This window comes from Papio anubis, chromosome 10, assembly GCF_008728515.1.
Source record: "Papio anubis isolate 15944 chromosome 10, Panubis1.0, whole genome shotgun sequence".
Classification (NCBI taxonomy): Eukaryota; Metazoa; Chordata; class Mammalia; order Primates; family Cercopithecidae; genus Papio; species Papio anubis.
Window position 1 is genome coordinate 34,350,704 of NC_044985.1, and position 13,261 is coordinate 34,363,964.

The following is a 13,261-nucleotide window of genomic DNA, read 5'->3' on the forward strand; positions in this document are numbered from 1 at the left end:
TTCTGAAACCTGTCAGGCAGAAAGGTTTTGAGGAGTGGGTACAGGAGGTGGGAGGGGAGAAGAAAGAGAAGTGGAAGATGCCCATCACTGAGTGACAAAGGCCATTGGAAACTCAACCCTAGGGACCCAAACACTTGTCAGCTTAGTTACACCTCGCCACACTTGCAGTGAGGAGACTGGGGGTTGGCGGGGGGCAGATGTTGATATTATCTGTTAATTCTTTATAGCCTCCATCTTCCTGGAATCAAAGCACCCTAGGCTTGACTCAGAAGGCACAAATATCTTTAGCTGAAAAATGCAGGTACAACCCTCCACCCTCTCCTCTCCCCTCCTCCACATCCATCTCTCTAGCCCTCCTACTCTTCCCCGCAAGCAAGAGTCTTAGAAAGGACCAGAATAGTCCACACATTTGTTCTTTTTCTATGAGAAGTCTTTTTCTCATCTTCATCTCCTGCACCCCAAATGCTCAGGAGGTTTCAATTGTTACAATATAGTGGGACATTGGCCAAAACCAGCTTATATGGTCCCCTATGGAGACTCCTAGGCTTATAAATGAGAAGAAGATGAGGTGAAAACAAACAAAGCAGAAAGTTCAACATGGGAAGTGAAAAGGCACAGTGAAGACTGGTCAAAAGCACTGATGTAAGCAGTGGACTGGTAGGGCCCCTGAAGCCTAGGGGATCCAGGAATGATGTACTATTTGGGGCTGAGAAAATTGAAGCCCCCTCAGAGAGCACCGACTCAGACTCGATCGGTGGGTCTGTGTTTACACAAGTGGAGGACTGACCCACAGACAAGCGGGTTGCTGGCCCTGCTAGGGTTCCTAGAGCAGCCTTTGCCAATGTTTGTTCTTCCGAGCTGTAATTCCCTGCTGACACAAAGGGTGCCATGGCCCAATTAGTGAGGGTGACACTGTACCTGCATCACCATTGAAGATTCACCAAACACACTGATGTTACAAACATTTAGAAAACCTAGAGAAAAGCAGACTAACATAGTTTAACCTAGCATTTCCCAAAACTACTTAAACACAGGAAACATTTATTGAATTATTTACATGTTTCTTTGTTTACTTGTTTAAAAAGCAATGGGCATAGTAGTTGGGGCAGATCACAAAAAGGTGTATTTGGGTCTTCAACTTCACATTTTCTGTATGGCCTTGGGTGGATTATTTAGCCTCTCTGAGCCTCAATTTCATGATCTGTAAAATAGGAGTCATAATGGTAATTAGGAGGAAATGCAAGTGAAGTTTGTAGAATGGTTTCTGACACAATAAAGAGTCCTTGACCTACGTTGTAGTTTGCATGTAAAATCTAATTTGCACTTTTCAGAACTGTTGAATGTGTCTTGAGAAATTTTGGCTTCATTAGTGGACTCACTAATTGGAGCTGGGCCCATCCCATCTTTTGTCTTATATTTAACTTCCAGAGATATGATTTGATCCTCCATATTTCTGAACTGATGTAGCTTAAATGGTTAAATCACTTTAACAGAAATAATTAAGAATGTTTACGAATTGGCTGATCAATGAATAGGGTAACCATATAATTTATCATCTAAGCCGGGATACTTTTGAGAGCAGAAGAGGCACTACCAATGATTGTGGCTGGACAACAGGGGTAAACAGGGTCTACCCCAAGCAAAACAAGATGCATAATCACTTCACCATATAATCATCTGGAATCATAGTGGATGACTATTTTTGGAAATCAGGTGACCTGAATTTCCAGGAATCTGCCAGTTGCTGAGCAAAATGTAATGGATGTATAATAAAGTAGAAACACCAGCTGCCTGAAGTCACCAGGATTTGAATCCCTCTAGGGTAAAAATTCTTCCTTTTTCTTTTTAAAATCTCTAGTGTTCAGTGTGAAGTGGATACTTAATATATTTTAAAATTCATGTAACATTTAGTTTAACAATGATTTATTCAGCCTCTGCTGTAAACCAGGCACTGTTCTAGGAACTGCAGATATAGCAGTAAACAAGACAGACCTGTTTGCTACTCTCAAAAAGCATACATTCCAGGCAGGAGATAGACACTAAATAAAGAAGTAAGACCATCCCATGTTTTCTTCATAGAAAACAGGGCATGGCATGATTAAAGCACAGTTAGGTAGGGATCAGAGCCGTGGTCCAGAAGAAGGACGCTCACAGGCAGTGGAAAGGTTATAGGCTGGAGGGAAAGGGATTGGTAGGTTTGAGGAACAGAAGAAAGGCCAGAATGACTGGGGCCCACTGAAGGAGGGAGAGCGTAGGTTGGGAAGCAAAAGTAAACAGGCGGGGCTGAATAATTGGCTGTAGAATTTGGATTTCATTCTCAGGGTAATGTGAAGTCAGTCATGGCAGGACTTGGAACAAGGTAGCAGCATGATTACATGAATGAATGAATGAACGAATGACTTCAGTTCTTGGTCTGCACTGTCACTCACTAGCTGTGAAACCTTGATGAAACTGCTCATCTTCAATGAGAATATGGGATCTAAGTATACCTAAATTCCTGGAAAAGACTAAAATTGTAGACTGCAATAAAAGGTTTACCTTTAAGAAACACATTCATTTAGAAAATGTGACGCCTTACCTGAGAGGATAGTATATTACCTAGTGTCCTTCCTTTTGTGATTCTTGTTTGTCTTCTTTTGTCTTCCGTTTACTCTCTCCTTTTTCTGATTTATCCTTAAGACCAAGAGAACAGAAAACCAATAGTAAATAGTTCTCTGTGATTTAGTTAATAGAACACATTCAGTTGCCCTAAAAGGTTTGAGTTTAAAAATTATTTTCTTCGTGGCTAACCCTTTACTTACCAGAGGAAATCTCCCCTCCCATAGAAACTACATGCCCTTTGATACAAAAAGGGTTGATTCCAGGCCTGGAGAGAGAACTAACTGAGAGAGAGTCCCCATCTAGGGAAAGCACGAGACTGATAATTGTTTCTGAGATTTGAGTGACTACAAGTCAGGGACTTGGGTTTTAGTCCAGGCTAAACCAATGAACTATCTGTCCTTGGGCAAACACTGACTAAATTCTTTTCCGCAGTTTCATCCTTACAGAGGATGATAACATCTGCCTCCTTTAAGTTGCACAATAGTACCGCTCAGAAAATCAAGTGCCCTGCACTTTCCAAAATTCTTCTTTAGAAACACACTACAGGCACCTCCCTTTTCATGTTCAGTGTATTTATGGAGATCTCAGCCCACAGTGGAATATTGTAAGGCGTAATCCTAATTGTTTATTCATGGTCACCTGCCTCTCTTCAGACTCCAGCAGAAGTGTTTGAAGGAGCAAGTGCACAATGAGGAGGAAGCACTGGTCTCTTATGGTCAGTATCAGTGGAGCAGAGAGATGGCTGACATCAAAGCAAGAAAACGTGCAGGATGCCTTCACAGACGTTATGTCACAAAATATGGATATGAGTCATGGGCATTCTCTTTGAGAATTTAATAAGATGATGGGTATTAAATAGTTTCAAATATAGGCATTTCAATACAAAATTAAAGACAAGAACGTAAACTTGTAAACTGTTCTGTACTGAAAGGTGGCAATTTCACAATTGTCTCTTTTTGGGGTGGTCAGAAGAGGGTGATCACTGTTAGTCTTATATAGCATCAACAAAATAGAAGGCATTTTTTTTTGAAGTGAGAAATTGACGAAAGATGATTCATAAAATTTAATGGATTGAACTGGGTATTTAGGAAGAATTTGTTTTCTTGGAAGAGAATCTTTTCCTTTTTTTCCTCTTAAAATTATGCCTATTTGCCCTCTCAAGGACATTGCACTAAGTTCTCTAGGCTCTGTGGTAAGAGCACTCCAGTCTAGGTTGAAACATTCAGCCTTGTTTTTTCTAATGAATGTTGACTGTGAATATGATTTACTGCTGCCGTGTTGACTTAGTCCTCACTCTTTAGCCAACAGGAAATGACACAACCATGTGAGTAGTGAATAAGAAGTCATTTTGAAATTGATCATCCCTTTCTCTGTTTATGGTTAATTTGACAAATAGTCTATTGCATTCTTTGGAAACCCAGACCACATGATTTTGATTCTGTATATTATAGGGCACAAATAACCCTTTCCACCTGCCCCTCTCAAATTTCAGATCTTTGATGCCTGATGCCATTTGTTTATACTTCAATATTTCCTAGGTAAACAAAACAAACAAACAAAAATACAAAACTATCAGACCCATTGATTACTTTATCTACTAAACACCCAATTATACTTTATGTCAATTTGTCAATGAGATATGAAAAATATTTAAGGAATGGCCCTAAGAAAACATTTTAAAGGATGAGTTCTTTATACATTATTCTCTTGAAGCATGTAGTATGTTCCAAAGATACACCTTTTCCAGTATTTTAGGAGTAGTCAAAGGGAAACAGAGATTATTACTGAGCACCAATTAGGCCTTCTTTTGGAGATTGCCAGAGCTTCATTGCCAAGTTGATGAGATGTACTGAGTGGAGTTATTTATGGCTACGTGTACAGTCAAGTGGCATTTAATATTTTAATCTAAGACTTAAAAGAGAGATTTAAAGATGTCCTATCAAGTCTCTACAAAGATCTTATGTGGAAATTTTTGCCCCCTCTGTTGAAATAGCAACAACAATAACAAAAAAAAATATGAAAACTTAGTTGAGGTCTGTGTTAGTTTAATTTTAAAAAGCAGTAATTCTTAGGTCAAGCTTATTTTAAAAAACACTTAGTAGCCACTATTTTATTGTTATTGAACTCAAAGTGAGGAAACAGAAAACAATGGCTAGGATACCTTGAAGAGAGTCATTAGCTCAGGCAAAGGCAAAGGCAGAGAGTAGATTTTAAAGCATTTAACTTAACGTGTTCTGTAGAAGAGTAGTTGTCAAATAGGTTTGGGCCATGGGCTACTACTTTGGCTGGCAAAACTAACCAACCAACAAAGAAAAAATATAGATGATCTATAGGATACTGCACCCAGGATGAGAGGGGAGACTGCAAAAATTTTGATGGCAAACTTATAAAGAGATGTCTAAGCTTCGTAATCTGTCATATTTATTTAAAAGTCAAGTGCCATAGATGGGGTTATATTAGAACTTAAATCCTGAGTAACCTGTGAACAAAGGCTATAATGGCTCACTAGTGTTTCCTGGCACTGAATTTGAAAACCACTACTCTAGACAAGTTTATTATTATTATATTTATTTATTTATTTATTTATTTATTTATTTATTTTGATACGGAGTCTCTGTCACCCAGGCTGGAGTGCAGTGGCGTGATCTTGGCTCACTGCAAGCTCCGCCTCCCGGGTTCATGCCATTCTCCTGCCTCAACCTCCAGAGTAGCTGGACTACAGGCGCCCACCACCATGCCCAGCTAATTTTTTGTATTTTTTAGCAGAGATGGGGTTTCACTGTGTTAGCTAGGATGGTCTGGATCTCCTGACCTCGTGATCCGCCTGCCTCAGCCTCCCAAAGTGCTGGGATTACAGGCGTGAGCCACCGCGTCCGACCAGTTTATTATACTTTTGGTGGGCAGAGGGTAATGTTTCCTTTTGACACAACTGATTTGACTTCAGCAGAGCGGATTCAGTAATTCAGATCATAGTTTCAACTAAATTGGTCGCAGCCAACTACACTTACCAATCAGTTCATGGCTTACCTGATAAAGACAGTAGAAATATGACAGTATTGATTCTTTCTTTTTGTCACAGAAATGGGACCAAAATTATTTTATTCTTTTAATTATTAAAATACTTTGTTTTCATTTTAAATGATCTAGTCAAATTTTCTTTATATCCAGGCTATATAATAAAACTCCAAATCTTATTCTTTCCTTTGAAGGACACCAGTTTGGGGGAAGAGGGCATCATGGAAAATATACCCAAATGCTCAAAATAGCACTCAAGAATATCTAAGGTAACATAGATCCAGATAAGGTCTTGAAACCAGTTATTTTTGAAAAAGTACGTCAGGAAGAAGAAAAGTACTCTTTCATCAGTGACCGACAATAATCTTGCGTTCTATAAACATCTTCTAGTCCTGGGGGTCTGCTGGGCGCTTTTCCATCACAAGCTCTTAGTAATGTTCTCTGAAGGCTATGTTGACTTAGTCCTCACTGCTTTTTACAGTGCTAGCTGAGGTATTACTTATTGATAACTGTTGGATATGATTATGAACTGTTAACACCTTATCACTGGCCACATAAGCAGAGGTCAAATGATTCATCGCAATCTGATTCTGGCTCTTGTCTAAGACATTTCTGTAGGTCACATCATTGTTACCAAACCATAGCAGATTGGCCATAGATTAAAGGAGTATGAAAGCATTTTGATGCCATTTCTGGTTACTAGGAAGGTATATAAGTTATATGAGAAAAAAGAAAACAACTACCGTCCTGTGCTTTAAAAGCAAAGAGGAGGTCCTAATACATCAATAATATAATTTATCTTAATTCTAACAGAGCAAAAAGCTATCGTCAGCACATCGTATGAAGCCATTGATCTTAATAAATATTTACTGAGGATTTATGCCAGTACATTTTGTTCGGGCTTATATAGCCTTCATGTTGCCTCTGAAAATGCCCCATAGTGCTTCCACACTGTCACAGCTACACTATGGAATCAATCAAATGACTGCTCTCTCGAGTACCCCATGTCATCAAGTCCCACATATAGAAGTCTTAGTAATAGATGAAGTCACTAATGGCTCTTAACACATTGGCACCAGGGCACATACGCTGGTTCATGTAGAATTAAGACAGACATATGAAACTGGATTTTGTGGTACATCAGAAATCTTGGCATGGTGGGGAAAGGAAAAAACCAAGAAATGTGAATGCATTTATTTTTTCATTAAAAAATAAGAATTAAAAAGAATAGCAAATATTAGCCTTCCAAAAGAGAGGTTTATTTATTATAAAGTACAGTGGAAGTCATTCAACTTTGATGTATTTTCCAAAAAAGCTAACTAGCTGTTGCTCAATTAATATTTCTTGGGAACTTTCCAAGAATGGCACTTTCCAGAAAAGTCTGAAATACATGAATTTGTGGCTTAATTTTCCCCCCAGACTTTTCAGTTTGCATTTTCAATAGTCTTGTTGAATGCTTCCTGGCCTATATTTCTTGGTCCTCCTTCTACTCCCCGGCTATTCCCTGCTAAGCCTCTCTCTGTTTATGTGCCTTCCTCACAACACCTGCTTGCAGAAAATTAACATGGAGGGCCTGGAAAACCCTTCCATGTTAATTAACATGGAAGGTGAGGTCAAAAAGAATTGCAAAAAAGAGAATCAGAAGACTTTACAGTTTTCTGGAGCTCACCTACCTGAAGTTGCCTATGGACTATAAGACACCTTGAGTCCTCCACAACTGACCGATGTGGATAGAATTTTTCACAGGGCTCTCAAACATTCCCCGGTGAATAAATAAACTCTGGAAACTGCAATTCTAACCATAAAAGTCTCTTTCTGTAACAGTCCAGAATGGCTGGGGCATAGGCTAGGGCATGGGTGCAAGAATAACAGAAATCCTTTGGACAGCAAATTATTTGGGTAATTCCAGGTCCCCGATGTTCACTGTTCCCATATACACAACAGCCCTGAAGGCCTTCACTACTGTGGAAAAAAAAATTAGTTTGCATTAAAATATAAACAGAGTATTAGACTGCAAATTCAGTCTTCCAAAGGAAATTTGGGATATAAACAAGATCTCTACATTTTCTAAAATTACACAATGACTGCAAAAAATAAAGTTATAATTTGGAGAGTAAAATTTTGCTTGTATCTTGAAAACGTAAATGATCCTTAAATTCCTTCCAGAAAAAGAAAAAGAAAAAGTCAGCCTTATTACAATGAGTACAGTAATTGTAAATGAATGTTTGTGCTCACGTCATGGAATAGATGCATGCCAGTTGTATTCAGTGATGCAGTGCATTCCACTCTCTAATCTTAAAACCTCTGTAGGGAAGTTGCTGTAAGAAACTGAAATGCAATTTCCTTGCAATAAAATTCTTTCTTAGGCATGACGCAGCCCTAAAGGGTTATGGGCTCGGGCAAGCAGTTAGCTAGTCACTCTCTTCTTTCTGGTCTATAACGGGTTGGAATATATATCAAAGGAAGCCATAAAGTGGTTGGGGAGATTAAAAGAAAACAACAACAATGTTTAGACTGAATATCTTGATAGTCCATCCATTCCCTTCTGCTTTGAAAATGGTGAGTAATTACAGCTGTAAGAGGCATACAGCTACAGTGACTTCACGTGGTGTTGGGAATAAGGCTATTTGGATTTTAGCCTGAGATTTCCACTAACAAGCTGTGTGTTCCTGGGCAAATATTTAACCTCTCTGGGTGTCAAGTTCTCCACCTGTACAGTTAGTGGGCTGACCTGGAAGACCTCTGAGACCTCATATGGCTCTCATATGCCATGGGGTATTACTTAGTTTTTAGCTCAATTGAAATAATTGTATCCTCTATTGCCTGCCTTCCCAAAGCCTGCAGCATGCAGGCTCCCAAATGCAAGATTTGGGGCACCTGCTTCATTTTCCTAGGCCCCGGATTCTCTGCAAGCAGTTCTATATTTGGGCTTATGAATTCAACTATATGACATGTTGAGATCATTGATCAAAAGGCATTGGATTTCTGTCTCATCTAGATAATATTTATAAGGCATTGAAAAACTTCATTCAAATCCAATTCAAAAGAGTAGGTTTTAACATGAGCAAGCAAACTGGTTTCTTCATATGCGCACACACAAATATACCTGCATAAATATGACATATCATACATGCCAGATTTGGGGGTTTGAAGAGCTTCTTTTTATACTTTATGTCATTGAGGTACAGATCTTGAGTGTACCAACGAATGAATTTTCACAAATGTATATGCTCCTGTTATCAATATCACAAGCAAGATACAAAGCGCTGGCCGGGCGCGGTGGCTCAAGCCTGTAATCCCAGCACTTTGGGAGGCCGAGACGGGCGGATCACGAGGTCAGGAGATCGAGACCATCCTGGCTAACACGGTGAAACCCTGTCTCTACTAAAAAATACAAAAAACTAGCCAGGCGAGGCGGCAGGCGCCTGTAGTCCCAGCTACTCGGGAGGCTGAGGCAGGAGAATGTCGTAAACCCGGGAGGCGGAGCTTGCAGTGAGCTGAGATCCGGCCACTGCACTTCAGCCTGGGCAACAGAGCGAGACTCTGTTTCAAAAAAAAAAAAAAAAAAAGATACAAAGCGCTGCCCAGAAAGTTTTCTCATGCTCCTTTCTAATCAAACTATCTTCTTCCAGAAACAATTATTATCCCCATAAATTAGTTTTGCCTATTCTTTTCCTTTTTTTTTTTTTTTGAGACAGTCTCGCTCTGTCTCACAGGTTGGAGTGCAGTGGTGTGGTGCGATCTTGGCTCACTGCAAGCTCCGCCTCCTGGGTTCAGGTCATTCTTCTGTCTGAGCCCTGCGAGTAGCTGGGACTACGGGCGCCCGCCACCACACCCAGCTAATTTTTTTTTTTTTTTTTTTTTTTGTATTTTTTAGTAGAGACGGGGTTTAACCGTCTTATCCAGGATGGTCTCAATCTTCTGATCTCGTGATCCACCTGCCTCGGCCTCCCAAAGAGCTGGGATTACAGGCGTGAGCCACTGCGTCCTGCCCAATTTTGCCTATTCTTGAACTGGATGTATTGCATAATATAAATATCTTGTGTAGCTGCATTCATGTGATTGCATGTATTTGTAGTTTGTTCCTTTTTTGCTGAGTAGTATTTCATTGTGTGAACATATCACAATTTGCTTATCTATGCTTCTGTTGAAAGACATTCGGATTAATTCCAAGTTTTTATGATTATAAATTAAGTGGAGTGACCATTTCTTTTACACAACTTTTTGGATATCTTTTTACCTTTGCATGTAAATACCTAAAATTAGAATTGCAAGGTCAAAGGTTATGTATATGTTTAACTTTAGGAGAAATTGCCAATTTTCCAAAGTGGTTGTACTATTTTACTTTCCACCAGCAATATATGAGTAATCCATAGCTCTACCTTCTCTCTGACATTAAGTAGTTTTAATCCTAGGAATTCTAATGGATATATGATTTTTTTGTACTTTTAATTTGCATTTCCCTAAGGTATTTAATATATTTTCATGTGTTTATTGGCTATCATGAATATTTTATCCTGGTATGTGGCTAGACTTTTTTTTTTTTTTGAGTCAAAGTCTTGCTCTGTTGCCAGTCTGGAGTACAGTGGCACGATCTTGTGTCACTGCAGCCTTCTGCCTTCCAGGTTCCAGCGATTCTCCTGCCTCAGCCTCCTGGGTAGCTAGGATAACAGGTGCATGTCACCATGCCAGGCTAATTTTTGTATTTTTAGGAGAGACAGGGTTTCACCATGTTGGCCAGGCTGGTCTCGAACTCCTGACCTTTGGTGATCCACCCTCCTCAGCCTCCCAAAGTGCTGGGATTACAGGCATGAGCCACCGTGTCCAGCCAATGTTTTGAATTTTGATAAGTCCTGTTTATCCACTTTTCCCTTTATAGTCAGTACTCTTTGTATTTTGTCTATAAATTGTTGCCAGATCATAAGTTCACAAAGATAGTCTTCAGTTGTTTATTTTATAGATTGAACTTTTACATTATGTCTGTAATACTTCTCTGCTTAATTTTTGTGTATAATATAATAAGTTAGTCATATCTCTCACTTTTTCTTGATATGGATATCCACTTTATTCACCCTCTTTTGTCGAAAAAAATAATCATTTTACCAATAAATTTTATTGACAGTTTGTAAAAAAAAAAAAAAAAATCTTTTGACTATAAATGGATGGGACTGTTTCTGGGCTTTGTATATTGTACCATTAATCTATTATCTAGCCTTCTATGAATACCACATTCTCTTGATTGCTATAGCATTATACTAATTCTTGAAATTACGTAAAGTACTCCAACTTTGTTATTCTTTTCCAAGAGTGTTTTACTGATTCTAGGCCTTTTACATTTCCATTTAAATATTAGTTTTAAAAAATATTCCTGCTGGGTATGTGATTGGAATTGCATTGAATCTATAGATTAATTTGAGGACAGTTGGGATATTAACAATATTGAGTCTTGTAATCCATGTATATGGTATATGGTATATCCCTCCATTTATTTATTTTTAATTGAAAAAGTATGTTTGTTTGGGTGAAATATTTATCAGTAAAGTCCTCTGAGGTGCTCATATAGAAAGACACTATAGACACATAAAATATCATTATTGTTATTATTGTCATTAATAGCTAGCCTGGAACTTTAATGATTTTCTTTTTTTCTCTCTCTTGTTCTCTTTAATTTTTTTTTTTTTTTTAATTTCCATAGGTTTTTGAGGAACAGGCGGTGTTTGGTTACATGAGTAAGTTCTTTAGTGGTGACTTGTGATATTTTGGTGCACCCATCACCCAAGCAGTATACACTGAACCCAGTTTGTAGTCTTTTATCCTTCACCTGCCTCCCACCCTTTCCCCTGAGTCCCCAGAGTCCATTGTATCATTTTTATGCCTTTCCATCTTCTCAGCAATACTGTGTAGTTTCCAGTGTACACATCTTGCACATATATTGTTAAACATACCCCTAAAGTATGTTATGTTTTGTGCTATTGTGTTTTAATTTTCAATTGTTGATTGATAACACATAGAAATAGAATTGATATTTGTATATTTGTCTTGAATTCCTAAACTTTAATCAAATCATGTCATCACTTCTTATCTAGTAGATCTAGTAGATATTATCGGGTTTTTTGGCTTTTTTTATGAGGGTAGATTCCTTAGGATTTTCTTCATATACAATCATGTCAAAAATGAAAACAATTTTAATTTCTCTTTTCTAACTTGTATGTCTTGCAATGATTAAGGCAAGTACAATGTTGAATCAAATTAGTGAAATAAACATACTTTTTATTTGACTTAGTGGAAAATGTTTAGTATTTCACCATTAAGTATAATGTTAGATGGAGATTTTTCATAGATTCCTTTTATTGTATTGAGGAAATTATCCTTTACCCCAAGTTCGCTGAGACTTTGTTTAATTTTGTTAAATGTTCTTTCCATGTCTATTGAAATGACCATGGGATTTTTTCCTTTTTGATTTACATGCAAAAATCAACAAAAAGTTTTTTCAAAAAGTTAATGAAATTGGCTCACACCTGTAATCCCAGCACTTTGGGAGGCCGAGGTGGGCAGATCATGAGGTCAGGAGATCAAGACCATCCTGGCTAGCACAGTGAAACCCAATCTCTACTAAAAATACAAAAAAAAAAAAAAAAAAAAAAGTTAGCCAGGTATGGTGGCAGGTGCCTATAGTCCCAGCTACCTGGGAGGCTGAGGCAGGAGAATGGCATGAACCCAGGAGGCGGAGCTTGCAGTGGGGCCAGATCGCACCACTGCACTCCAGGCTATGTGACAGAGTGAGATTTTGTCTCAAAAAAAAAAAAAAAGGTTAATGAAATTAATGAACCTCTAGCAAGATTAAGAAAAAACAAAGAAATCACAAAATATCAAAGTCAAGAATAAAACAGGAACTACCACCACAGATCCTACAGACATTATTAGAAGGATAATTTAAAAATACATTATGAACAGGTCTATGCCAACAATTTTGACAACATAGATGATTTACATTGATTGATGTTTGAATGTAAACCAATATTGTATTTTTTTTTCTTGACACAGTCTTGCTCTAGGTTGAAGTGCAGTAGCATGATCTCAGCTCACTGCAACCTCTGCCTCCTAGGTTCAAATGATTCTCCTGCCTCAGCCTCCTGAGTAGCTGGGATTACAGGTGTGCACCACCACACCCAGTTAATCTTTGTATTTTTAGTAGAGATGAGGTTTCACCATGTTGGCCAGGCTGGTCTTGAACTCCTTACCTTAGATGGTCCGCCCACCTCGGCTTCTCAAAGTGCTGGGATTACCAGCATGAGCCACCATACCCAGCCCAATATTGTATTAAGATAAGCACTATTTGGTCATGATGTAAGTCTTTTGTGAGAATTTACAAAAGAATCCCTTTTAAGATTTTGGTATAAGGGTTATATGGCCTCATAAAACTAATTGATATGTGTGCACTGACGGTCACCACCACCCCCGACCCCTGCCCACGGTCTATTTTCTAGAAAAGTTTGTGTAAGTTTGATTTTTGTTTCTTTTTTCTTAAATGTTTGGTAGAATTCACTCCCAAAGGCATATGGCCCAGGAGTATTTTTTGGGGGGGAAGGTTATAAATTATAAGTTCAATTTTTAAAATATGTACACTATTATATAGATTGTATAT

At 38.3% G+C, this 13,261-nt stretch overlaps 1 long non-coding RNA gene across 1 annotated transcript in view; it reads right to left on the reverse strand.

The window, feature by feature from the left end:
• Positions 1-711: 711 nt before the first annotated feature.
• LOC103876244 overlaps positions 712-13,261 on the reverse strand; it is a 95,899-nt gene continuing 83,349 nt past the window's right edge. Inside the window, exon 3 of the long non-coding RNA XR_004176514.1 lies at positions 712-2,673. This is a non-coding gene — a long non-coding RNA (uncharacterized LOC103876244). The remainder of the gene's footprint in view (positions 2,674-13,261) is intronic.